General features: G+C 44.2%; 36 non-coding genes across 36 annotated transcripts; 19 read left to right on the top strand and 17 right to left on the bottom strand.

Annotated features, from left to right (window-relative positions):
- The first annotated feature begins 90 nt into the window (after positions 1-90).
- On the top strand, positions 91-162 carry trnag-ucc (transfer RNA glycine (anticodon UCC)). Its single transcript has one exon. It is a non-coding gene; the product is annotated as a tRNA-Gly (tRNA).
- Positions 163-280: 118 nt separating this feature from the next.
- On the bottom strand, positions 281-352 carry trnad-guc (transfer RNA aspartic acid (anticodon GUC)). Its single transcript has one exon. It is a non-coding gene; the product is annotated as a tRNA-Asp (tRNA).
- A 735-nt stretch (positions 353-1,087) lies between these two features.
- On the top strand, positions 1,088-1,202 carry LOC141367424 (U5 spliceosomal RNA). The gene has a single exon (XR_012371776.1). It is a non-coding gene; the product is annotated as a U5 spliceosomal RNA (small nuclear RNA).
- A 1,119-nt stretch (positions 1,203-2,321) lies between these two features.
- On the top strand, positions 2,322-2,393 carry trnag-ucc (transfer RNA glycine (anticodon UCC)). The gene has a single exon. It is a non-coding gene; the product is annotated as a tRNA-Gly (tRNA).
- A 118-nt stretch (positions 2,394-2,511) lies between these two features.
- Positions 2,512-2,583, bottom strand: trnad-guc (transfer RNA aspartic acid (anticodon GUC)). Its single transcript has one exon. It is a non-coding gene; the product is annotated as a tRNA-Asp (tRNA).
- Positions 2,584-3,318: 735 nt separating this feature from the next.
- On the top strand, positions 3,319-3,433 carry LOC129449314 (U5 spliceosomal RNA). The gene has a single exon (XR_008646069.1). It is a non-coding gene; the product is annotated as a U5 spliceosomal RNA (small nuclear RNA).
- Positions 3,434-4,279: 846 nt separating this feature from the next.
- Positions 4,280-4,351, bottom strand: trnad-guc (transfer RNA aspartic acid (anticodon GUC)). Its single transcript has one exon. It is a non-coding gene; the product is annotated as a tRNA-Asp (tRNA).
- Positions 4,352-4,552: 201 nt separating this feature from the next.
- trnag-ucc (transfer RNA glycine (anticodon UCC)) lies at positions 4,553-4,624 on the top strand. Its single transcript has one exon. It is a non-coding gene; the product is annotated as a tRNA-Gly (tRNA).
- A 118-nt stretch (positions 4,625-4,742) lies between these two features.
- Positions 4,743-4,814, bottom strand: trnad-guc (transfer RNA aspartic acid (anticodon GUC)). Its single transcript has one exon. It is a non-coding gene; the product is annotated as a tRNA-Asp (tRNA).
- A 735-nt stretch (positions 4,815-5,549) lies between these two features.
- LOC129449313 (U5 spliceosomal RNA) lies at positions 5,550-5,664 on the top strand. The gene has a single exon (XR_008646068.1). It is a non-coding gene; the product is annotated as a U5 spliceosomal RNA (small nuclear RNA).
- Positions 5,665-6,510: 846 nt separating this feature from the next.
- Positions 6,511-6,582, bottom strand: trnad-guc (transfer RNA aspartic acid (anticodon GUC)). Its single transcript has one exon. It is a non-coding gene; the product is annotated as a tRNA-Asp (tRNA).
- Positions 6,583-6,783: 201 nt separating this feature from the next.
- trnag-ucc (transfer RNA glycine (anticodon UCC)) lies at positions 6,784-6,855 on the top strand. Its single transcript has one exon. It is a non-coding gene; the product is annotated as a tRNA-Gly (tRNA).
- Positions 6,856-6,973: 118 nt separating this feature from the next.
- trnad-guc (transfer RNA aspartic acid (anticodon GUC)) lies at positions 6,974-7,045 on the bottom strand. The gene has a single exon. It is a non-coding gene; the product is annotated as a tRNA-Asp (tRNA).
- A 735-nt stretch (positions 7,046-7,780) lies between these two features.
- On the top strand, positions 7,781-7,895 carry LOC141367423 (U5 spliceosomal RNA). The gene has a single exon (XR_012371775.1). It is a non-coding gene; the product is annotated as a U5 spliceosomal RNA (small nuclear RNA).
- Positions 7,896-8,741: 846 nt separating this feature from the next.
- trnad-guc (transfer RNA aspartic acid (anticodon GUC)) lies at positions 8,742-8,813 on the bottom strand. The gene has a single exon. It is a non-coding gene; the product is annotated as a tRNA-Asp (tRNA).
- Positions 8,814-9,014: 201 nt separating this feature from the next.
- trnag-ucc (transfer RNA glycine (anticodon UCC)) lies at positions 9,015-9,086 on the top strand. The gene has a single exon. It is a non-coding gene; the product is annotated as a tRNA-Gly (tRNA).
- Positions 9,087-9,204: 118 nt separating this feature from the next.
- Positions 9,205-9,276, bottom strand: trnad-guc (transfer RNA aspartic acid (anticodon GUC)). The gene has a single exon. It is a non-coding gene; the product is annotated as a tRNA-Asp (tRNA).
- Positions 9,277-10,011: 735 nt separating this feature from the next.
- On the top strand, positions 10,012-10,126 carry LOC141367565 (U5 spliceosomal RNA). The gene has a single exon (XR_012371917.1). It is a non-coding gene; the product is annotated as a U5 spliceosomal RNA (small nuclear RNA).
- Positions 10,127-11,245: 1,119 nt separating this feature from the next.
- trnag-ucc (transfer RNA glycine (anticodon UCC)) lies at positions 11,246-11,317 on the top strand. The gene has a single exon. It is a non-coding gene; the product is annotated as a tRNA-Gly (tRNA).
- A 118-nt stretch (positions 11,318-11,435) lies between these two features.
- Positions 11,436-11,507, bottom strand: trnad-guc (transfer RNA aspartic acid (anticodon GUC)). Its single transcript has one exon. It is a non-coding gene; the product is annotated as a tRNA-Asp (tRNA).
- Positions 11,508-12,242: 735 nt separating this feature from the next.
- Positions 12,243-12,357, top strand: LOC141367422 (U5 spliceosomal RNA). Its single transcript, XR_012371774.1, has one exon. It is a non-coding gene; the product is annotated as a U5 spliceosomal RNA (small nuclear RNA).
- Positions 12,358-13,203: 846 nt separating this feature from the next.
- Positions 13,204-13,275, bottom strand: trnad-guc (transfer RNA aspartic acid (anticodon GUC)). The gene has a single exon. It is a non-coding gene; the product is annotated as a tRNA-Asp (tRNA).
- Positions 13,276-13,476: 201 nt separating this feature from the next.
- On the top strand, positions 13,477-13,548 carry trnag-ucc (transfer RNA glycine (anticodon UCC)). The gene has a single exon. It is a non-coding gene; the product is annotated as a tRNA-Gly (tRNA).
- A 118-nt stretch (positions 13,549-13,666) lies between these two features.
- On the bottom strand, positions 13,667-13,738 carry trnad-guc (transfer RNA aspartic acid (anticodon GUC)). The gene has a single exon. It is a non-coding gene; the product is annotated as a tRNA-Asp (tRNA).
- A 735-nt stretch (positions 13,739-14,473) lies between these two features.
- LOC129449322 (U5 spliceosomal RNA) lies at positions 14,474-14,588 on the top strand. Its single transcript, XR_008646077.1, has one exon. It is a non-coding gene; the product is annotated as a U5 spliceosomal RNA (small nuclear RNA).
- An 850-nt stretch (positions 14,589-15,438) lies between these two features.
- On the bottom strand, positions 15,439-15,510 carry trnad-guc (transfer RNA aspartic acid (anticodon GUC)). The gene has a single exon. It is a non-coding gene; the product is annotated as a tRNA-Asp (tRNA).
- Positions 15,511-15,711: 201 nt separating this feature from the next.
- Positions 15,712-15,783, top strand: trnag-ucc (transfer RNA glycine (anticodon UCC)). Its single transcript has one exon. It is a non-coding gene; the product is annotated as a tRNA-Gly (tRNA).
- A 118-nt stretch (positions 15,784-15,901) lies between these two features.
- Positions 15,902-15,973, bottom strand: trnad-guc (transfer RNA aspartic acid (anticodon GUC)). Its single transcript has one exon. It is a non-coding gene; the product is annotated as a tRNA-Asp (tRNA).
- A 735-nt stretch (positions 15,974-16,708) lies between these two features.
- LOC129449311 (U5 spliceosomal RNA) lies at positions 16,709-16,823 on the top strand. Its single transcript, XR_008646066.1, has one exon. It is a non-coding gene; the product is annotated as a U5 spliceosomal RNA (small nuclear RNA).
- An 850-nt stretch (positions 16,824-17,673) lies between these two features.
- On the bottom strand, positions 17,674-17,745 carry trnad-guc (transfer RNA aspartic acid (anticodon GUC)). The gene has a single exon. It is a non-coding gene; the product is annotated as a tRNA-Asp (tRNA).
- A 201-nt stretch (positions 17,746-17,946) lies between these two features.
- Positions 17,947-18,018, top strand: trnag-ucc (transfer RNA glycine (anticodon UCC)). Its single transcript has one exon. It is a non-coding gene; the product is annotated as a tRNA-Gly (tRNA).
- A 118-nt stretch (positions 18,019-18,136) lies between these two features.
- trnad-guc (transfer RNA aspartic acid (anticodon GUC)) lies at positions 18,137-18,208 on the bottom strand. Its single transcript has one exon. It is a non-coding gene; the product is annotated as a tRNA-Asp (tRNA).
- A 735-nt stretch (positions 18,209-18,943) lies between these two features.
- Positions 18,944-19,058, top strand: LOC129449324 (U5 spliceosomal RNA). Its single transcript, XR_008646079.1, has one exon. It is a non-coding gene; the product is annotated as a U5 spliceosomal RNA (small nuclear RNA).
- Positions 19,059-19,908: 850 nt separating this feature from the next.
- On the bottom strand, positions 19,909-19,980 carry trnad-guc (transfer RNA aspartic acid (anticodon GUC)). Its single transcript has one exon. It is a non-coding gene; the product is annotated as a tRNA-Asp (tRNA).
- A 201-nt stretch (positions 19,981-20,181) lies between these two features.
- trnag-ucc (transfer RNA glycine (anticodon UCC)) lies at positions 20,182-20,253 on the top strand. The gene has a single exon. It is a non-coding gene; the product is annotated as a tRNA-Gly (tRNA).
- Positions 20,254-20,371: 118 nt separating this feature from the next.
- Positions 20,372-20,443, bottom strand: trnad-guc (transfer RNA aspartic acid (anticodon GUC)). Its single transcript has one exon. It is a non-coding gene; the product is annotated as a tRNA-Asp (tRNA).
- Positions 20,444-20,830: the final 387 nt, after the last annotated feature.

The following is a 20,830-nucleotide window of genomic DNA, read 5'->3' as shown; positions in this document are numbered from 1 at the left end:
CGACTGAATCCGTGATCAATTCAGTGCAGCTCTAAAACAACAGTTGGTTCAGGACATTCACAGGTCCTGTTGAGCAACACCTTTCTGCCTGCGTTGGTGGTATAGTGGTGAGCATAGCTGCCTTCCAAGCAGTTGACCCGGGTTCGATTCCCGGCCAACGCATTGCTTTTTGCCCGACCCCATCGTGAGAACGAGAGCAACGCAGCGCACTTCTTCAGCCGATTTTGATGCGTAAAGGTGGCTCGTGCAAGTTGTTTGAGAAGTCAAACGAAAAGGAGATCTCCCCGTCGGGGAATCGAACCCCGGTCTTCCGCGTGACAGGCGGAGATACTGTCCACTATACTAACGAGGATCTTACGCCCAGGGTGAGTCGTCGAGCCGAATCCCCAATCCAGAACGCAGCAAATAACACACGCTCCCCATTTGTGAGGACAGCCTTCCTGTTTATTCCCCCCGTATTTTTGTTTATTTTGTCTGCTTGTTTATATTTTAAAAAGTTTCCTTACCTCCTTTTTTAAAAAACATTCCCTGCTACTGCCCCAGCCAACTACCTTCCTTACCCCAAAATCAGTAAACCCCTTAGATTGGTACTTTAAAAGGACAACCCTACCCCATTCTGAACCTCAATCCATCCCCTTGCTTTTTTACTATTTACCTGAAATAAATTAACCATAAACTACACCCTGCCCTAACACCAGCTATCATAATCCCAAAAAGAATTTTTGAAGTGAAAATGATCTATTAAGCTGAAGGTCTTAGACCTTGTTCTTCTGTTGGGGCCCTTTCTTTTTCCTTTTTTTCCCTAGAGGCTATGGAAATCAATGGGATGGAGATTGGAGATAACCTGTGCCGGTGCATCCTCTGTGTAATGTGCACAGAGTTTCATTCCCCAAAACCTCTCAGCAAAAGATCACACTGTGACATGTTAGTAGCCCGTGCCTGTGTCTTTATTTTGCGCAGGAACGTATTTCTACCTCTTTTGCTCCTCCCAGGTGGAAGGGTCTGGGTGGATCCTGAACCAGAAATTACCCTTTTTGAACATTATGGTGTGGCACAGGGAGCACACTGGGTCGAGGTTTGTTGGACATAACTCAAGTTTTCCTTCAACTACGTATAAATCTTTCGCCTTTTACTAAAGATTTCCGTGGAGGAGGACGTTGTGAGTTTTTTGTATTTTTGGGTGCTCTGCTCACAGCAGAGCTGCGTAACTTTGGTCAATTGCAGAAAATCTTTCATTAAGGCCTGGTTTGTCGCGAGGTGTTCAGAAACGATGGTCGCTTCCGAAGCACCGCTTTATGAGGCTTCGAAACTTTTCAAAATCTATCGTTTTGAATCAATTTGCTCGGAGCTTGTTTCAAACTGGCCAAGTCACGTGATTTTAGCAAACGAGGCTTCATTACGTCATAACTCTTTCGAAACGTTTTGAAAATCCAATGGATCACCACTAGGGGGAGTTGGTCACAAATGACCAGTGTCTCATATGGTAAGGTAAACTCGGGTCAGTCTTATTACGCAAGTTCATAAAACATGCATCCTTCTGGCTAGTAACACTACCATTTTGTTTACTTTTTGTTTATAGACAGATTTAATGACAAAAATGTGCATAATTAAAAGGGGAGATGGTTTTAATGATTTGTTTGCCCTAAATACAACTGAAAAACACACAATACACTTTTAATTATGTCTTAATAAGGTTAAATAATTTTTTAAACATGTTTTAATACAAATCTTGCTATTATTTTGTAAAATAAAGTGTAAAATGTTTGGAAAGATCTGCTTTAACACTATTTTGACCAGCAGGTGTCGCCAGCGAGTGTGGTGTTTCGAACGCTTCGAAGAACTGAATCAATTTCCGAAGCGATTGGTTCAATCGATTCGAAGCTTCGAAAAGTTTCGTTTCTCCCATCACCGGTGTTCAGTGGCTTTAAACAAAGGCGACTTGTGACTCCAACATAGGGACGGCGAGAGGTGCGAAATCGGCAAACTAACAGCAGCGCTCAGCGCCGTAACTCTTGCATTTCAATCGGCAGTCCAGAAACAAAGCAAATCTCCCCGTCGGGGAATCGACCCCCGGTCTTCCGCGTGACAGGCGGAGATACTGTCCACTATACTAACGAGGACTCCTCTCTCTCGCATTGGCATCACGCCGGCCAACCTCCCCTTCGAAAGAGTACTCTTGGGATTCTGTGGTTATCAAGTTACAGACACCAGCAGGAGGCGTGGAAGGGAATCGACTGAATCCGTGATCAATTCAGTGCAGCTCTAAAACAACAGTTGGTTCAGGACATTCACAGGTCCTGTTGAGCAACACCTTTCTGCCTGCGTTGGTGGTATAGTGGTGAGCATAGCTGCCTTCCAAGCAGTTGACCCGGGTTCGATTCCCGGCCAACGCATTGCTTTTTGCCCGACCCCATCGTGAGAACGAGAGCAACGCAGCGCACTTCTTCAGCCGATTTTGATGCGTAAAGGTGGCTCGTGCAAGTTGTTTGAGAAGTCAAACGAAAAGGAGATCTCCCCGTCGGGGAATCGAACCCCGGTCTTCCGCGTGACAGGCGGAGATACTGTCCACTATACTAACGAGGATCTTACGCCCAGGGTGAGTCGTCGAGCCGAATCCCCAATCCAGAACGCAGCAAATAACACACGCTCCCCATTTGTGAGGACAGCCTTCCTGTTTATTCCCCCCGTATTTTTGTTTATTTTGTCTGCTTGTTTATATTTTAAAAAGTTTCCTTACCTCCTTTTTTATAAAACATTCCCTGCTACTGCCCCAGCCAACTACCTTCCTTACCCCAAAATCAGTAAACCCCTTAGATCGGTACTTTAAAAGGACAACCCTACCCCATTCTGAACCTCAATCCATCCCCTTGCTTTTTTACTATTTACCTGAAATAAATTAACCATAAACTACACCCTGCCCTAACACCAGCTATCATAATCCCAAAAAGAATTTTTGAAGTGAAAATGATCTATTAAGCTGAAGGTCTTAGACCTTGTTCTTCTGTTGGGGCCCTTTCTTTTTCCTTTTTTTCCCTAGAGGCTATGGAAATCAATGGGATGGAGATTGGAGATAACCTGTGCCGGTGCATCCTCTGTGTAATGTGCACAGAGTTTCATTCCCCAAAACCTCTCAGCAAAAGATCACACTGTGACATGTTAGTAGCCCGTGCCTGTGTCTTTATTTTGCGCAGGAACGTATTTCTACCTCTTTTGCTCCTCCCAGGTGGAAGGGTCTGGGTGGATCCTGAACCAGAAATTACCCTTTTTGAACATTATGGTGTGGCACAGGGAGCACACTGGGTCGAGGTTTGTTGGACATAACTCAAGTTTTCCTTCAACTACGTATAAATCTTTCGCCTTTTACTAAAGATTTCCGTGGAGGAGGACGTTGTGAGTTTTTTGTATTTTTGGGTGCTCTGCTCACAGCAGAGCTGCGTAACTTTGGTCAATTGCAGAAAATCTTTCATTAAGGCCTGGTTTGTCGCGAGGTGTTCAGAAACGATGGTCGCTTCCGAAGCACCGCTTTATGAGGCTTCGAAACTTTTCAAAATCTATCGTTTTGAATCAATTTGCTCGGAGCTTGTTTCAAACTGGCCAAGTCACGTGATTTTAGCAAACGAGGCTTCATTACGTCATAACTCTTTCGAAACGTTTTGAAAATCCAATGGATCACCACTAGGGGGAGTTGGTCACAAATGACCAGTGTCTCATATGGTAAGGTAAACTCGGGTCAGTCTTATTACGCAAGTTCATAAAACATGCATCCTTCTGGCTAGTAACACTACCATTTTGTTTACTTTTTGTTTATAGACAGATTTAATGACAAAAATGTGCATAATTAAAAGGGGAGATGGTTTTAATGATTTGTTTGCCCTAAATACAACTGAAAAACACACAATACACTTTTAATTATGTCTTAATAAGGTTAAATAATTTTTTAAACATGTTTTAATACAAATCTTGCTATTATTTTGTAAAATAAAGTGTAAAATGTTTGGAAAGATCTGCTTTAACACTATTTTGACCAGCAGGTGTCGCCAGCGAGTGTGGTGTTTCGAACGCTTCGAAGAACTGAATCAATTTCCGAAGCGATTGGTTCAATCGATTCGAAGCTTCGAAAAGTTTCGTTTCTCCCATCACCGGTGTTCAGTGGCTTTAAACAAAGGCGACTTGTGACTCCAACATAGGGACGGCGAGAGGTGCGAAATCGGCAAACTAACAGCAGCGCTCAGCGCCGTAACTCTTGCATTTCAATCGGCAGTCCAGAAACAAAGCAAATCTCCCCGTCGGGGAATCGAACCCCGGTCTTCCGCGTGACAGGCGGAGATACTGTCCACTATACTAACGAGGACTCCTCTCTCTCGCATTGGCATCACGCCGGCCAACCTCCCCTTCGAAAGAGTACTCTTGGGATTCTGTGGTTATCAAGTTACAGACACCAGCAGGAGGCGTGGAAGGGAATCGACTGAATCCGTGATCAATTCAGTGCAGCTCTAAAACAACAGTTGGTTCAGGACATTCACAGGTCCTGTTGAGCAACACCTTTCTGCCTGCGTTGGTGGTATAGTGGTGAGCATAGCTGCCTTCCAAGCAGTTGACCCGGGTTCGATTCCCGGCCAACGCATTGCTTTTTGCCCGACCCCATCGTGAGAACGAGAGCAACGCAGCGCACTTCTTCAGCCGATTTTGATGCGTAAAGGTGGCTCGTGCAAGTTGTTTGAGAAGTCAAACGAAAAGGAGATCTCCCCGTCGGGGAATCGAACCCCGGTCTTCCGCGTGACAGGCGGAGATACTGTCCACTATACTAACGAGGATCTTACGCCCAGGGTGAGTCGTCGAGCCGAATCCCCAATCCAGAACGCAGCAAATAACACACGCTCCCCATTTGTGAGGACAGCCTTCCTGTTTATTCCCCCCGTATTTTTGTTTATTTTGTCTGCTTGTTTATATTTTAAAAAGTTTCCTTACCTCCTTTTTTAAAAAACATTCCCTGCTACTGCCCCAGCCAACTACCTTCCTTACCCCAAAATCAGTAAACCCCTTAGATCGGTACTTTAAAAGGACAACCCTACCCCATTCTGAACCTCAATCCATCCCCTTGCTTTTTTACTATTTACCTGAAATAAATTAACCATAAACTACACCCTGCCCTAACACCAGCTATCATAATCCCAAAAAGAATTTTTGAAGTGAAAATGATCTATTAAGCTGAAGGTCTTAGACCTTGTTCTTCTGTTGGGGCCCTTTCTTTTTCCTTTTTTTCCCTAGAGGCTATGGAAATCAATGGGATGGAGATTGGAGATAACCTGTGCCGGTGCATCCTCTGTGTAATGTGCACAGAGTTTCATTCCCCAAAACCTCTCAGCAAAAGATCACACTGTGACATGTTAGTAGCCCGTGCCTGTGTCTTTATTTTGCGCAGGAACGTATTTCTACCTCTTTTGCTCCTCCCAGGTGGAAGGGTCTGGGTGGATCCTGAACCAGAAATTACCCTTTTTGAACATTATGGTGTGGCACAGGGAGCACACTGGGTCGAGGTTTGTTGGACATAACTCAAGTTTTCCTTCAACTACGTATAAATCTTTCGCCTTTTACTAAAGATTTCCGTGGAGGAGGACGTTGTGAGTTTTTTGTATTTTTGGGTGCTCTGCTCACAGCAGAGCTGCGTAACTTTGGTCAATTGCAGAAAATCTTTCATTAAGGCCTGGTTTGTCGCGAGGTGTTCAGAAACGATGGTCGCTTCCGAAGCACCGCTTTATGAGGCTTCGAAACTTTTCAAAATCTATCGTTTTGAATCAATTTGCTCGGAGCTTGTTTCAAACTGGCCAAGTCACGTGATTTTAGCAAACGAGGCTTCATTACGTCATAACTCTTTCGAAACGTTTTGAAAATCCAATGGATCACCACTAGGGGGAGTTGGTCACAAATGACCAGTGTCTCATATGGTAAGGTAAACTCGGGTCAGTCTTATTACGCAAGTTCATAAAACATGCATCCTTCTGGCTAGTAACACTACCATTTTGTTTACTTTTTGTTTATAGACAGATTTAATGACAAAAATGTGCATAATTAAAAGGGGAGATGGTTTTAATGATTTGTTTGCCCTAAATACAACTGAAAAACACACAATACACTTTTAATTATGTCTTAATAAGGTTAAATAATTTTTTAAACATGTTTTAATACAAATCTTGCTATTATTTTGTAAAATAAAGTGTAAAATGTTTGGAAAGATCTGCTTTAACACTATTTTGACCAGCAGGTGTCGCCAGCGAGTGTGGTGTTTCGAACGCTTCGAAGAACTGAATCAATTTCCGAAGCGATTGGTTCAATCGATTCGAAGCTTCGAAAAGTTTCGTTTCTCCCATCACCGGTGTTCAGTGGCTTTAAACAAAGGCGACTTGTGACTCCAACATAGGGACGGCGAGAGGTGCGAAATCGGCAAACTAACAGCAGCGCTCAGCGCCGTAACTCTTGCATTTCAATCGGCAGTCCAGAAACAAAGCAAATCTCCCCGTCGGGGAATCGAACCCCGGTCTTCCGCGTGACAGGCGGAGATACTGTCCACTATACTAACGAGGACTCCTCTCTCTCGCATTGGCATCACGCCGGCCAACCTCCCCTTCGAAAGAGTACTCTTGGGATTCTGTGGTTATCAAGTTACAGACACCAGCAGGAGGCGTGGAAGGGAATCGACTGAATCCGTGATCAATTCAGTGCAGCTCTAAAACAACAGTTGGTTCAGGACATTCACAGGTCCTGTTGAGCAACACCTTTCTGCCTGCGTTGGTGGTATAGTGGTGAGCATAGCTGCCTTCCAAGCAGTTGACCCGGGTTCGATTCCCGGCCAACGCATTGCTTTTTGCCCGACCCCATCGTGAGAACGAGAGCAACGCAGCGCACTTCTTCAGCCGATTTTGATGCGTAAAGGTGGCTCGTGCAAGTTGTTTGAGAAGTCAAACGAAAAGGAGATCTCCCCGTCGGGGAATCGAACCCCGGTCTTCCGCGTGACAGGCGGAGATACTGTCCACTATACTAACGAGGATCTTACGCCCAGGGTGAGTCGTTGAGCCGAATCCCCAATCCAGAACGCAGCAAATAACACACGCTCCCCATTTGTGAGGACAGCCTTCCTGTTTATTCCCCCCGTATTTTTGTTTATTTTGTCTGCTTGTTTATATTTTAAAAAGTTTCCTTACCTCCTTTTTTAAAAAACATTCCCTGCTACTGCCCCAGCCAACTACCTTCCTTACCCCAAAATCAGTAAACCCCTTAGATCGGTACTTTAAAAGGACAACCCTACCCCATTCTGAACCTCAATCCATCCCCTTGCTTTTTTACTATTTACCTGAAATAAATTAACCATAAACTACACCCTGCCCTAACACCAGCTATCATAATCCCAAAAAGAATTTTTGAAGTGAAAATGATCTATTAAGCTGAAGGTCTTAGACCTTGTTCTTCTGTTGGGGCCCTTTCTTTTTCCTTTTTTTCCCTAGAGGCTATGGAAATCAATGGGATGGAGATTGGAGATAACCTGTGCCGGTGCATCCTCTGTGTAATGTGCACAGAGTTTCATTCCCCAAAACCTCTCAGCAAAAGATCACACTGTGACATGTTAGTAGCCCGTGCCTGTGTCTTTATTTTGCGCAGGAACGTATTTCTACCTCTTTTGCTCCTCCCAGGTGGAAGGGTCTGGGTGGATCCTGAACCAGAAATTACCCTTTTTGAACATTATGGTGTGGCACAGGGAGCACACTGGGTCGAGGTTTGTTGGACATAACTCAAGTTTTCCTTCAACTACGTATAAATCTTTCGCCTTTTACTAAAGATTTCCGTGGAGGAGGACGTTGTGAGTTTTTTGTATTTTTGGGTGCTCTGCTCACAGCAGAGCTGCGTAACTTTGGTCAATTGCAGAAAATCTTTCATTAAGGCCTGGTTTGTCGCGAGGTGTTCAGAAACGATGGTCGCTTCCGAAGCACCGCTTTATGAGGCTTCGAAACTTTTCAAAATCTATCGCTTTGAATCAATTTGCTCGGAGCTTGTTTCAAACTGGCCAAGTCACGTGATTTTAGCAAACGAGGCTTCATTACGTCATAACTCTTTCGAAACGTTTTGAAAATCCAATGGATCACCACTAGGGGGAGTTGGTCACAAATGACCAGTGTCTCATATGGTAAGGTAAACTCGGGTCAGTCTTATTACGCAAGTTCATAAAACATGCATCCTTCTGGCTAGTAACACTACCATTTTGTTTACTTTTTGTTTATAGACAGATTTAATGACAAAAATGTGCATAATTAAAAGGGGAGATGGTTTTAATGATTTGTTTGCCCTAAATACAACTGAAAAACACACAATACACTTTTAATTATGTCTTAATAAGGTTAAATAATTTTTTAAACATGTTTTAATACAAATCTTGCTATTATTTTGTAAAATAAAGTGTAAAATGTTTGGAAAGATCTGCTTTAACACTATTTTGACCAGCAGGTGTCGCCAGCGAGTGTGGTGTTTCGAACACTTCGAAGAACTGAATCAATTTCCGAAGCGATTGGTTCATTGGATTCGAAGCTTCGAAAAGTTTCGTTTCTCCCATCACCGGTGTTCAGTGGCTTTAAACAAAGGCGACTTGTGACTCCAACATAGGGACGGCGAGAGGTGCGAAATCGGCAAACTAACAGCAGCGCTCAGCGCCGTAACTCTTGCATTTCAATCGGCAGTCCAGAAACAAAGCAAATCTCCCCGTCGGGGAATCGAACCCCGGTCTTCCGCGTGACAGGCGGAGATACTGTCCACTATACTAACGAGGACTCCTCTCTCTCGCACTGGCATCACGCCGGCCAACCTCCCCTTCGAAAGAGTACTCTTGGGATTCTGTGGTTATCAAGTTACAGACACCAGCAGGAGGCGTGGAAGGGAATCGACTGAATCCGTGATCAATTCAGTGCAGCTCTAAAACAACAGTTGGTTCAGGACATTCACAGGTCCTGTTGAGCAACACCTTTCTGCCTGCGTTGGTGGTATAGTGGTGAGCATAGCTGCCTTCCAAGCAGTTGACCCGGGTTCGATTCCCGGCCAACGCATTGCTTTTTGCCCGACCCCATCGTGAGAACGAGAGCAACGCAGCGCACTTCTTCAGCCGATTTTGATGCGTAAAGGTGGCTCGTGCAAGTTGTTTGAGATGTCAAACGAAAAGGATATCTCCCCGTCGGGGAATCGAACCCCGGTCTTCCGCGTGACAGGCGGAGATACTGTCCACTATACTAACGAGGATCTTACGCCCAGGGTGAGTCGTCGAGCCGAATCCCCAATCCAGAACGCAGCAAATAACACACGCTCCCCATTTGTGAGGACAGCCTTCCTGTTTATTCCCCCCGTATTTTTGTTTATTTTGTCTGCTTGTTTATATTTTAAAAAGTTTCCTTACCTCCTTTTTTATAAAACATTCCCTGCTACTGCCCCAGCCAACTACCTTCCTTACCCCAAAATCAGTAAACCCCTTAGATCGGTACTTTAAAAGGACAACCCTACCCCATTCTGAACCTCAATACATCCCCTTGCTTTTTTACTATTTACCTGAAATAAATTAACCATAAACTACACCCTGCCCTAACACCAGCTATCATAATCCCAAAAAGAATTTTTGAAGTGAAAATGATCTATTAAGCTGAAGGTCTTAGACCTTGTTCTTCTGTTGGGGCCCTTTCTTTTTCCTTTTTTTCCCTAGAGGCTATGGAAATCAATGGGATGGAGATTGGAGATAACCTGTGCCGGTGCATCCTCTGTGTAATGTGCACAGAGTTTCATTCCCCAAAACCTCTCAGCAAAAGATCACACTGTGACATGTTAGTAGCCCGTGCCTGTGTCTTTATTTTGCGCAGGAACGTATTTCTACCTCTTTTGCTCCTCCCAGGTGGAAGGGTCTGGGTGGATCCTGAACCAGAAATTACCCTTTTTGAACATTATGGTGTGGCACAGGGAGCACACTGGGTCGAGGTTTGTTGGACATAACTAAAGTTTTCCTTCAACTACGTATAAAACTTTCGCCTTTTACTAAAGATTTCCGTGGAGGAGGACGTTGTGAGTTTTTTGTATTTTTGGGTGCTCTGCTCACAGCAGAGCTGCGTAACTTTGGTCAATTGCAGAAAATCTTTCATTAAGGCCTGGTTTGTCGCGAGGTGTTCAGAAACGATGGTCGCTTCCGAAGCACCGCTTTATGAGGCTTCGAAACTTTTCAAAATCTATCGCTTTGAATCAATTTGCTCGGAGCTTGTTTCAAACTGGCCAAGTCACGTGATTTTAGCAAACGAGGCTTCATTACGTCATAACTCTTTCGAAACGTTTTGAAAATCCAATGGATCACCACTAGGGGGAGTTGGTCACAAATGACCAGTGTCTCATATGGTAAGGTAAACTCGGGTCAGTCTTATTACGCAAGTTCATAAAACATGCATCCTTCTGGCTAGTAACACTACCATTTTGTTTACTTTTTGTTTATAGACAGATTTAATGTCAAAAATGTGCATAATTAAAAGGGGAGATGGTTTTAATGATTTGTTTGCCCTAAATACAACTGAAAAACACACAATACACTTTTAATTATGTCTTAATAAGGTTAAATAATTTTTTAAACATGTTTTAATACAAATCTTGCTATTATTTTGTAAAATAAAGTGTAAAATGTTTGGAAAGATCTGCTTTAACACTATTTTGACCAGCAGGTGTCGCCAGCGAGTGTGGTGTTTCGAACGCTTCGAAGAACTGAATCAATTTCCGAAGCGATTGGTTCAATCGATTCGAAGCTTCGAAAAGTTTCGTTTCTCCCATCACCGGTGTTCAGTGGCTTTAAACAAAGGCGACTTGTGACTCCAACATAGGGACGGCGAGAGGTGCGAAATCGGCAAACTAACAGCAGCGCTCAGCGCCGTAACTCTTGCATTTCAATCGGCAGTCCAGAAACAAAGCAAATCTCCCCGTCGGGGAATCGAACCCCGGTCTTCCGCGTGACAGGCGGAGATACTGTCCACTATACTAATGAGGACTCCTCTCTCTCGCACTGGCATCACGCCGGCCAACCTCCCCTTCGAAAGAGTACTCTTGGGATTCTGTGGTTATCAAGTTACAGACACCAGCAGGAGGCGTGGAAGGGAATCGACTGAATCCGTGATCAATTCAGTGCAGCTCTAAAACAACAGTTGGTTCAGGACATTCACAGGTCCTGTTGAGCAACACCTTTCTGCCTGCGTTGGTGGTATAGTGGTGAGCATAGCTGCCTTCCAAGCAGTTGACCCGGGTTCGATTCCCGGCCAACGCATTGCTTTTTGCCCGACCCCATCGTGAGAACGAGAGCAACGCAGCGCACTTCTTCAGCCGATTTTGATGCGTAAAGGTGGCTCGTGCAAGTTGTTTGAGAAGTCAAACGAAAAGGAGATCTCCCCGTCGGGGAATCGAACCCCGGTCTTCCGCGTGACAGGCGGAGATACTGTCCACTATACTAACGAGGATCTTACGCCCAGGGTGAGTCGTCGAGCCGAATCCCCAATCCAGAACGCAGCAAATAACACACGCTCCCCATTTGTGAGGACAGCCTTCCTGTTTATTCCCCCCGTATTTTTGTTTATTTTGTCTGCTTGTTTATATTTTAAAAAGTTTCCTTACCTCCTTTTTTATAAAACATTCCCTGCTACTGCCCCAGCCAACTACCTTCCTTACCCCAAAATCAGTAAACCCCTTAGATCGGTACTTTAAAAGGACAACCCTACCCCATTCTGAACCTCAATCCATCCCCTTGCTTTTTTACTATTTACCTGAAATAAATTAACCATAAACTACACCCTGCCCTAACACCAGCTATCATAATCCCAAAAAGAATTTTTGAAGTGAAAATGATCTATTAAGCTGAAGGTCTTAGACCTTGTTCTTCTGTTGGGGCCCTTTCTTTTTCCTTTTTTTCCCTAGAGGCTATGGAAATCAATGGGATGGAGATTGGAGATAACCTGTGCCGGTGCATCCTCTGTGTAATGTGCACAGAGTTTCATTCCCCAAAACCTCTCAGCAAAAGATCACACTGTGACATGTTAGTAGCCCGTGCCTGTGTCTTTATTTTGCGCAGGAACGTATTTCTACCTCTTTTGCTCCTCCCAGGTGGAAGGGTCTGGGTGGATCCTGAACCAGAAATTACCCTTTTTGAACATTATGGTGTGGCACAGGGAGCACACTGGGTCGAGGTTTGTTGGACATAACTCAAGTTTTCCTTCAACTACGTATAAATCTTTCGCCTTTTACTAAAGATTTCCGTGGAGGAGGACGTTGTGAGTTTTTTGTATTTTTGGGTGCTCTGCTCACAGCAGAGCTGCGTAACTTTGGTCAATTGCAGAAAATCTTTCATTAAGGCCTGGTTTGTCGCGAGGTGTTCAGAAACGATGGTCGCTTCCGAAGCACCGCTTTATGAGGCTTCGAAACTTTTCAAAATCTATCGTTTTGAATCAATTTGCTCGGAGCTTGTTTCAAACTGGCCAAGTCACGTGATTTTAGCAAACGAGGCTTCATTACGTCATAACTCTTTCGAAACGTTTTGAAAATCCAATGGATCACCACTAGGGGGAGTTGGTCACAAATGACCAGTGTCTCATATGGTAAGGTAAACTCGGGTCAGTCTTATTACGCAAGTTCATAAAACATGCATCCTTCTGGCTAGTAACACTACCATTTTGTTTACTTTTTGTTTATAGACAGATTTAATGACAAAAATGTGCATAATTAAAAGGGGAGATGGTTTTAATGATTTGTTTGCCCTAAATACAACTGAAAAACACACAATACACTTTTAATTATGTCTTAATAAGGTTAAATAATTTTTTAAACATGTTTTAATACAAATCTTGCTATTATTTTGTAAAATAAAGTGTAAAATGTTTGGAAAGATCTGCTTTAACACTATTTTGACCAGCAGGTGTCGCCAGCGAGTGTGGTGTTTCGAACGCTTCGAAGAACTGAATCAATTTCCGAAGCGATTGGTTCAATCGATTCGAAGCTTCGAAAAGTTTCGTTTCTCCCATCACCGGTGTTCAGTGGCTTTAAACAAAGGCGACTTGTGACTCCAACATAGGGACGGCGAGAGGTGCGAAATCGGCAAACTAACAGCAGCGCTCAGCGCCGTAACTCTTGCATTTCAATCGGCAGTCCAGAAACAAAGCAAACCTCCCCGTCGGGGAATCGAACCCCGGTCTTCCGCGTGACAGGCGGAGATACTGTCCACTATACTAACGAGGACTCCTCTCTCTCGCACGGGCATCACGCCGGCCAATCTCCCCTTCGAAAGAGTACTCTTGGGATTCTGTGGTTATCAAGTTACAGACACCAGCAGGAGGCGTGGAAGGGAATCGACTGAATCCGTGATCAATTCAGTGCAGCTCTAAAACAACAGTTGGTTCAGGACATTCACAGGTCCTGTTGAGCAACACCTTTCTGCCTGCGTTGGTGGTATAGTGGTGAGCATAGCTGCCTTCCAAGCAGTTGACCCGGGTTCGATTCCCGGCCAACGCATTGCTTTTTGCCCGACCCCATCGTGAGAACGAGAGCAACGCAGCGCACTTCTTCAGCCGATTTTGATGCGTAAAGGTGGCTCGTGCAAGTTGTTTGAGAAGTCAAACGAAAAGGAGATCTCCCCGTCGGGGAATCGAACCCCGGTCTTCCGCGTGACAGGCGGAGATACTGTCCACTATACTAACGAGGATCTTACGCCCAGGGTGAGTCGTCGAGCCGAATCCCCAATCCAGAACGCAGCAAATAACACACGCTCCCCATTTGTGAGGACAGCCTTCCTGCTTATTCCCCCCGTATTTTTGTTTATTTTGTCTGCTTGTTTATATTTTAAAAAGTTTCCTTACCTCCTTTTTTAAAAAACATTCCCTGCTACTGCCCCAGCCAACTACCTTCCTTACCCCAAAATCAGTAAACCCCTTAGATCGGTACTTTAAAAGGACAACCCTACCCCATTCTGAACCTCAATCCATCCCCTTGCTTTTTTACTATTTACCTGAAATAAATTAAACATAAACTACACCCTGCCCTAACACCAGCTATCATAATCCCAAAAAGAATTTTTGAAGTGAAAATGATCTATTAAGCTGAAGGTCTTAGACCTTGTTCTTCTGTTGGGGCCCTTTCTTTTTCCTTTTTTTCCCTAGAGGCTATGGAAATTAATGGGATGGAGATTGGAGATAACCTGTGCCGGTGCATCCTCTGTGTAATGTGCACAGAGTTTCATTCCCCAAAACCTCTCAGCAAAAGATCACACTGTGACATGTTAGTAGCCTGTGCCTGTGTCTTTATTTTGCGCAGGAACGTATTTCTACCTCTTTTGCTCCTCCCAGGTGGAAGGATCTGGGTGGATCCTGAACCAGAAATTACCCTTTTTGAACATTATGGTGTGGCACAGGGAGCACACTGGGTCGAGGTTTGTTGGACATAACTCAAGTTTTCCTTCAACTACGTATAAATCTTTCGCCTTTTACTAAAGATTTCCGTGGAGGAGGACGTTGTGAGTTTTTTGTATTTTTGGGTGCTCTGCTCACAGCAGAGCTGCGTATCTTTGGTCAATTGCAGAAAATCTTTCATTATGGTCTGGTTTGTCGCGAGGTGTTCAGAAACGATGGTCGCTTCCGAAGCACCGCTTTATGAGGCTTCGAAACTTTTCAAAATCTATCGTTTTGAATCAATTTGCTCGGAGCTTGTTTCAAACTGGCCAAGTCACGTGATTTTAGCAAACGAGGCTTCATTATGTCATAACTCTTTCGAAACGTTTTGAAAATCCAATGGATCACCACTAGGGGGAGTTGGTCACAAATGACCAATGTCTCATATGGTAAGGTAAACTCGGGTCAGTCTTATTACGCAAGTTCATAAAACATGCATCCTTCTGGCTAGTAACACTACCATTTTGTTTACTTTTTGTTTATAGACAGATTTAATGACAAAAATGTGCATAATTAAAAGGGGAGATGGTTTTAATGATTTGTTTGCCCTAAATACAACTGAAAAACACACAATACACTTTTAATTATGTCTTAATAAGGTTAAATAATTTTTTAAACATGTTTTAATACAAATCTTGCTATTATTTTGTAAAATAAAGTGTAAAATGTTTGGAAAGATCTGCTTTAACACTATTTTGACCAGCAGGTGTCGCCAGCGAGTGTGGTGTTTCGAACGCTTCGAAGAACTGAATCAATTTCCGAAGCGATTGGTTCAATCGATTCGAAGCTTCGAAAAGTTTCCTTTCTCCCATCACCGGTGTTCAGTGGCTTTAAACAAAGGCGACTTGTGACTCCAACATAGGGACGGCGAGAGGTGCGAAATCGGCAAACGAACAGCAGCGCTCAGCTCGTGCCGTAACTCTTGCATTTCAATCGGCAGTCCAGAAACAAAGCAAACCTCCCCGTCGGGGAATCGAACCCCGGTCTTCCGCGTGACAGGCGGAGATACTGTCCACTATACTAACGAGGACTCCTCTCTCTCGCACGGGCATCACGCCGGCCAATCTCCCCTTCGAAAGAGTACTCTTGGGATTCTGTGGTTATCAAGTTACAGACACCAGCAGGAGGCGTGGAAGGGAATCGACTGAATCCGTGATCAATTCAGTGCAGCTCTAAAACAACAGTTGGTTCAGGACATTCACAGGTCCTGTTGAGCAACACCTTTCTGCCTGCGTTGGTGGTATAGTGGTGAGCATAGCTGCCTTCCAAGCAGTTGACCCGGGTTCGATTCCCGGCCAACGCATTGCTTTTTGCTCGACCCCATCGTGAGAACGAGAGCAACGCAGCGCACTTCTTCAGCCGATTTTGATGCGTAAAGGTGGCTCGTGCAAGTTGTTTGAGAAGTCAAACGAAAAGGAGATCTCCCCGTCGGGGAATCGAACCCCGGTCTTCCGCGTGACAGGCGGAGATACTGTCCACTATACTAACGAGGATCTTACGCCCAGGGTGAGTCGTCGAGCCGAATCCCCAATCCAGAACGCAGCAAATAACACACGCTCCCCATTTGTGAGGACAGCCTTCCTGCTTATTCCCCCCGTATTTTTGTTTATTTTGTCTGCTTGTTTATATTTTAAAAAGTTTCCTTACCTCCTTTTTTAAAAAACATTCCCTGCTACTGCCCCAGCCAACTACCTTCCTTACCCCAAAATCAGTAAACCCCTTAGATCGGTACTTTAAAAGGACAACCCTACCCCATTCTGAACCTCAATCCATCCCCTTGCTTTTTTACTATTTACCTGAAATAAATTAAACATAAACTACACCCTGCCCTAACACCAGCTATCATAATCCCAAAAAGAATTTTTGAAGTGAAAATGATCTATTAAGCTGAAGGTCTTAGACCTTGTTCTTCTGTTGGGGCCCTTTCTTTTTCCTTTTTTTCCCTAGAGGCTATGGAAATTAATGGGATGGAGATTGGAGATAACCTGTGCCGGTGCATCCTCTGTGTAATGTGCACAGAGTTTCATTCCCCAAAACCTCTCAGCAAAAGATCACACTGTGACATGTTAGTAGCCTGTGCCTGTGTCTTTATTTTGCGCAGGAACGTATTTCTACCTCTTTTGCTCCTCCCAGGTGGAAGGATCTGGGTGGATCCTGAACCAGAAATTACCCTTTTTGAACATTATGGTGTGGCACAGGGAGCACACTGGGTCGAGGTTTGTTGGACATAACTCAAGTTTTCCTTCAACTACGTATAAATCTTTCGCCTTTTACTAAAGATTTCCGTGGAGGAGGACGTTGTGAGTTTTTTGTATTTTTGGGTGCTCTGCTCACAGCAGAGCTGCGTATCTTTGGTCAATTGCAGAAAATCTTTCATTATGGTCTGGTTTGTCGCGAGGTGTTCAGAAACGATGGTCGCTTCCGAAGCACCGCTTTATGAGGCTTCGAAACTTTTCAAAATCTATCGTTTTGAATCAATTTGCTCGGAGCTTGTTTCAAACTGGCCAAGTCACGTGATTTTAGCAAACGAGGCTTCATTATGTCATAACTCTTTCGAAACGTTTTGAAAATCCAATGGATCACCACTAGGGGGAGTTGGTCACAAATGACCAATGTCTCATATGGTAAGGTAAACTCGGGTCAGTCTTATTACGCAAGTTCATAAAACATGCATCCTTCTGGCTAGTAACACTACCATTTTGTTTACTTTTTGTTTATAGACAGATTTAATGACAAAAATGTGCATAATTAAAAGGGGAGATGGTTTTAATGATTTGTTTGCCCTAAATACAACTGAAAAACACACAATACACTTTTAATTATGTCTTAATAAGGTTAAATAATTTTTTAAACATGTTTTAATACAAATCTTGCTATTATTTTGTAAAATAAAGTGTAAAATGTTTGGAAAGATCTGCTTTAACACTATTTTGACCAGCAGGTGTCGCCAGCGAGTGTGGTGTTTCGAACGCTTCGAAGAACTGAATCAATTTCCGAAGCGATTGGTTCAATCGATTCGAAGCTTCGAAAAGTTTCCTTTCTCCCATCACCGGTGTTCAGTGGCTTTAAACAAAGGCGACTTGTGACTCCAACATAGGGACGGCGAGAGGTGCGAAATCGGCAAACGAACAGCAGCGCTCAGCTCGTGCCGTAACTCTTGCATTTCAATCGGCAGTCCAGAAACAAAGCAAACCTCCCCGTCGGGGAATCGAACCCCGGTCTTCCGCGTGACAGGCGGAGATACTGTCCACTATACTAACGAGGACTCCTCTCTCTCGCATTGGCATCACGCCGGCCAATCTCCCCTTCGAAAGAGTACTCTTGGGATTCTGTGGTTATCAAGTTACAGACACCAGCAGGAGGCGTGGAAGGGAATCGACTGAATCCGTGATCAATTCAGTGCAGCTCTAAAACAACAGTTGGTTCAGGACATTCACAGGTCCTGTTGAGCAACACCTTTCTGCCTGCGTTGGTGGTATAGTGGTGAGCATAGCTGCCTTCCAAGCAGTTGACCCGGGTTCGATTCCCGGCCAACGCATTGCTTTTTGCTCGACCCCATCGTGAGAACGAGAGCAACGCAGCGCACTTCTTCAGCCGATTTTGATGCGTAAAGGTGGCTCGTGCAAGTTGTTTGAGAAGTCAAACGAAAAGGAGATCTCCCCGTCGGGGAATCGAACCCCGGTCTTCCGCGTGACAGGCGGAGATACTGTCCACTATACTAACGAGGATCTTACGCCCAGGGTGAGTCGTCGAGCCGAATCCCCAATCCAGAACGCAGCAAATAACACACGCTCCCCATTTGTGAGGACAGCCTTCCTGCTTATTCCCCCCGTATTTTTGTTTATTTTGTCTGCTTGTTTATATTTTAAAAAGTTTCCTTACCTCCTTTTTTAAAAAACATTCCCTGCTACTGCCCCAGCCAACTACCTTCCTTACCCCAAAATCAGTAAACCCCTTAGATCGGTACTTTAAAAGGACAACCCTACCCCATTCTGAACCTCAATCCATCCCCTTGCTTTTTTACTATTTACCTGAAATAAATTAAACATAAACTACACCCTGCCCTAACACCAGCTATCATAATCCCAAAAAGAATTTTTGAAGTGAAAATGATCTATTAAGCTGAAGGTCTTAGACCTTGTTCTTCTGTTGGGGCCCTTTCTTTTTCCTTTTTTTCCCTAGAGGCTATGGAAATTAATGGGATGGAGATTGGAGATAACCTGTGCCGGTGCATCCTCTGTGTAATGTGCACAGAGTTTCATTCCCCAAAACCTCTCAGCAAAAGATCACACTGTGACATGTTAGTAGCCTGTGCCTGTGTCTTTATTTTGCGCAGGAACGTATTTCTACCTCTTTTGCTCCTCCCAGGTGGAAGGATCTGGGTGGATCCTGAACCAGAAATTACCCTTTTTGAACATTATGGTGTGGCACAGGGAGCACACTGGGTCGAGGTTTGTTGGACATAACTCAAGTTTTCCTTCAACTACGTATAAATCTTTCGCCTTTTACTAAAGATTTCCGTGGAGGAGGACGTTGTGAGTTTTTTGTATTTTTGGGTGCTCTGCTCACAGCAGAGCTGCGTATCTTTGGTCAATTGCAGAAAATCTTTCATTATGGTCTGGTTTGTCGCGAGGTGTTCAGAAACGATGGTCGCTTCCGAAGCACCGCTTTATGAGGCTTCGAAACTTTTCAAAATCTATCGTTTTGAATCAATTTGCTCGGAGCTTGTTTCAAACTGGCCAAGTCACGTGATTTTAGCAAACGAGGCTTCATTATGTCATAACTCTTTCGAAACGTTTTGAAAATCCAATGGATCACCACTAGGGGGAGTTGGTCACAAATGACCAATGTCTCATATGGTAAGGTAAACTCGGGTCAGTCTTATTACGCAAGTTCATAAAACATGCATCCTTCTGGCTAGTAACACTACCATTTTGTTTACTTTTTGTTTATAGACAGATTTAATGACAAAAATGTGCATAATTAAAAGGGGAGATGGTTTTAATGATTTGTTTGCCCTAAATACAACTGAAAAACACACAATACACTTTTAATTATGTCTTAATAAGGTTAAATAATTTTTTAAACATGTTTTAATACAAATCTTGCTATTATTTTGTAAAATAAAGTGTAAAATGTTTGGAAAGATCTGCTTTAACACTATTTTGACCAGCAGGTGTCGCCAGCGAGTGTGGTGTTTCGAACGCTTCGAAGAACTGAATCAATTTCCGAAGCGATTGGTTCAATCGATTCGAAGCTTCGAAAAGTTTCCTTTCTCCCATCACCGGTGTTCAGTGGCTTTAAACAAAGGCGACTTGTGACTCCAACATAGGGACGGCGAGAGGTGCGAAATCGGCAAACGAACAGCAGCGCTCAGCTCGTGCCGTAACTCTTGCATTTCAATCGGCAGTCCAGAAACAAAGCAAACCTCCCCGTCGGGGAATCGAACCCCGGTCTTCCGCGTGACAGGCGGAGATACTGTCCACTATACTAACGAGGACTCCTCTCTCTCGCACGGGCATCACGCCGGCCAATCTCCCCTTCGAAAGAGTACTCTTGGGATTCTGTGGTTATCAAGTTACAGACACCAGCAGGAGGCGTGGAAGGGAATCGACTGAATCCGTGATCAATTCAGTGCAGCTCTAAAACAACAGTTGGTTCAGGACATTCACAGGTCCTGTTGAGCAACACCTTTCTGCCTGCGTTGGTGGTATAGTGGTGAGCATAGCTGCCTTCCAAGCAGTTGACCCGGGTTCGATTCCCGGCCAACGCATTGCTTTTTGCTCGACCCCATCGTGAGAACGAGAGCAACGCAGCGCACTTCTTCAGCCGATTTTGATGCGTAAAGGTGGCTCGTGCAAGTTGTTTGAGAAGTCAAACGAAAAGGAGATCTCCCCGTCGGGGAATCGAACCCCGGTCTTCCGCGTGACAGGCGGAGATACTGTCCACTATACTAACGAGGATCTTACGCCCAGGGTGAGTCGTCGAGCCGAATCCCCAATCCAGAACGCAGCAAATAACACACGCTCCCCATTTGTGAGGACAGCCTTCCTGCTTATTCCCCCCGTATTTTTGTTTATTTTGTCTGCTTGTTTATATTTTAAAAAGTTTCCTTACCTCCTTTTTTAAAAAACATTCCCTGCTACTGCCCCAGCCAACTACCTTCCTTACCCCAAAATCAGTAAACCCCTTAGATCGGTACTTTAAAAGGACAACCCTACCCCATTCTGAACCTCAATCCATCCCCTTGCTTTTTTACTATTTACCTGAAATAAATTAAACATAAACTACACCCTGCCCTAACACCAGCTATCATAATCCCAAAAAGAATTTTTGAAGTGAAAATGATC

This window comes from Misgurnus anguillicaudatus, chromosome 10 (assembly GCF_027580225.2).
Source record: "Misgurnus anguillicaudatus chromosome 10, ASM2758022v2, whole genome shotgun sequence".
In the NCBI taxonomy this organism is placed as follows: domain Eukaryota; kingdom Metazoa; phylum Chordata; class Actinopteri; order Cypriniformes; family Cobitidae; genus Misgurnus; species Misgurnus anguillicaudatus.
This window is presented reverse-complemented; position numbering and strand designations above follow the sequence as displayed.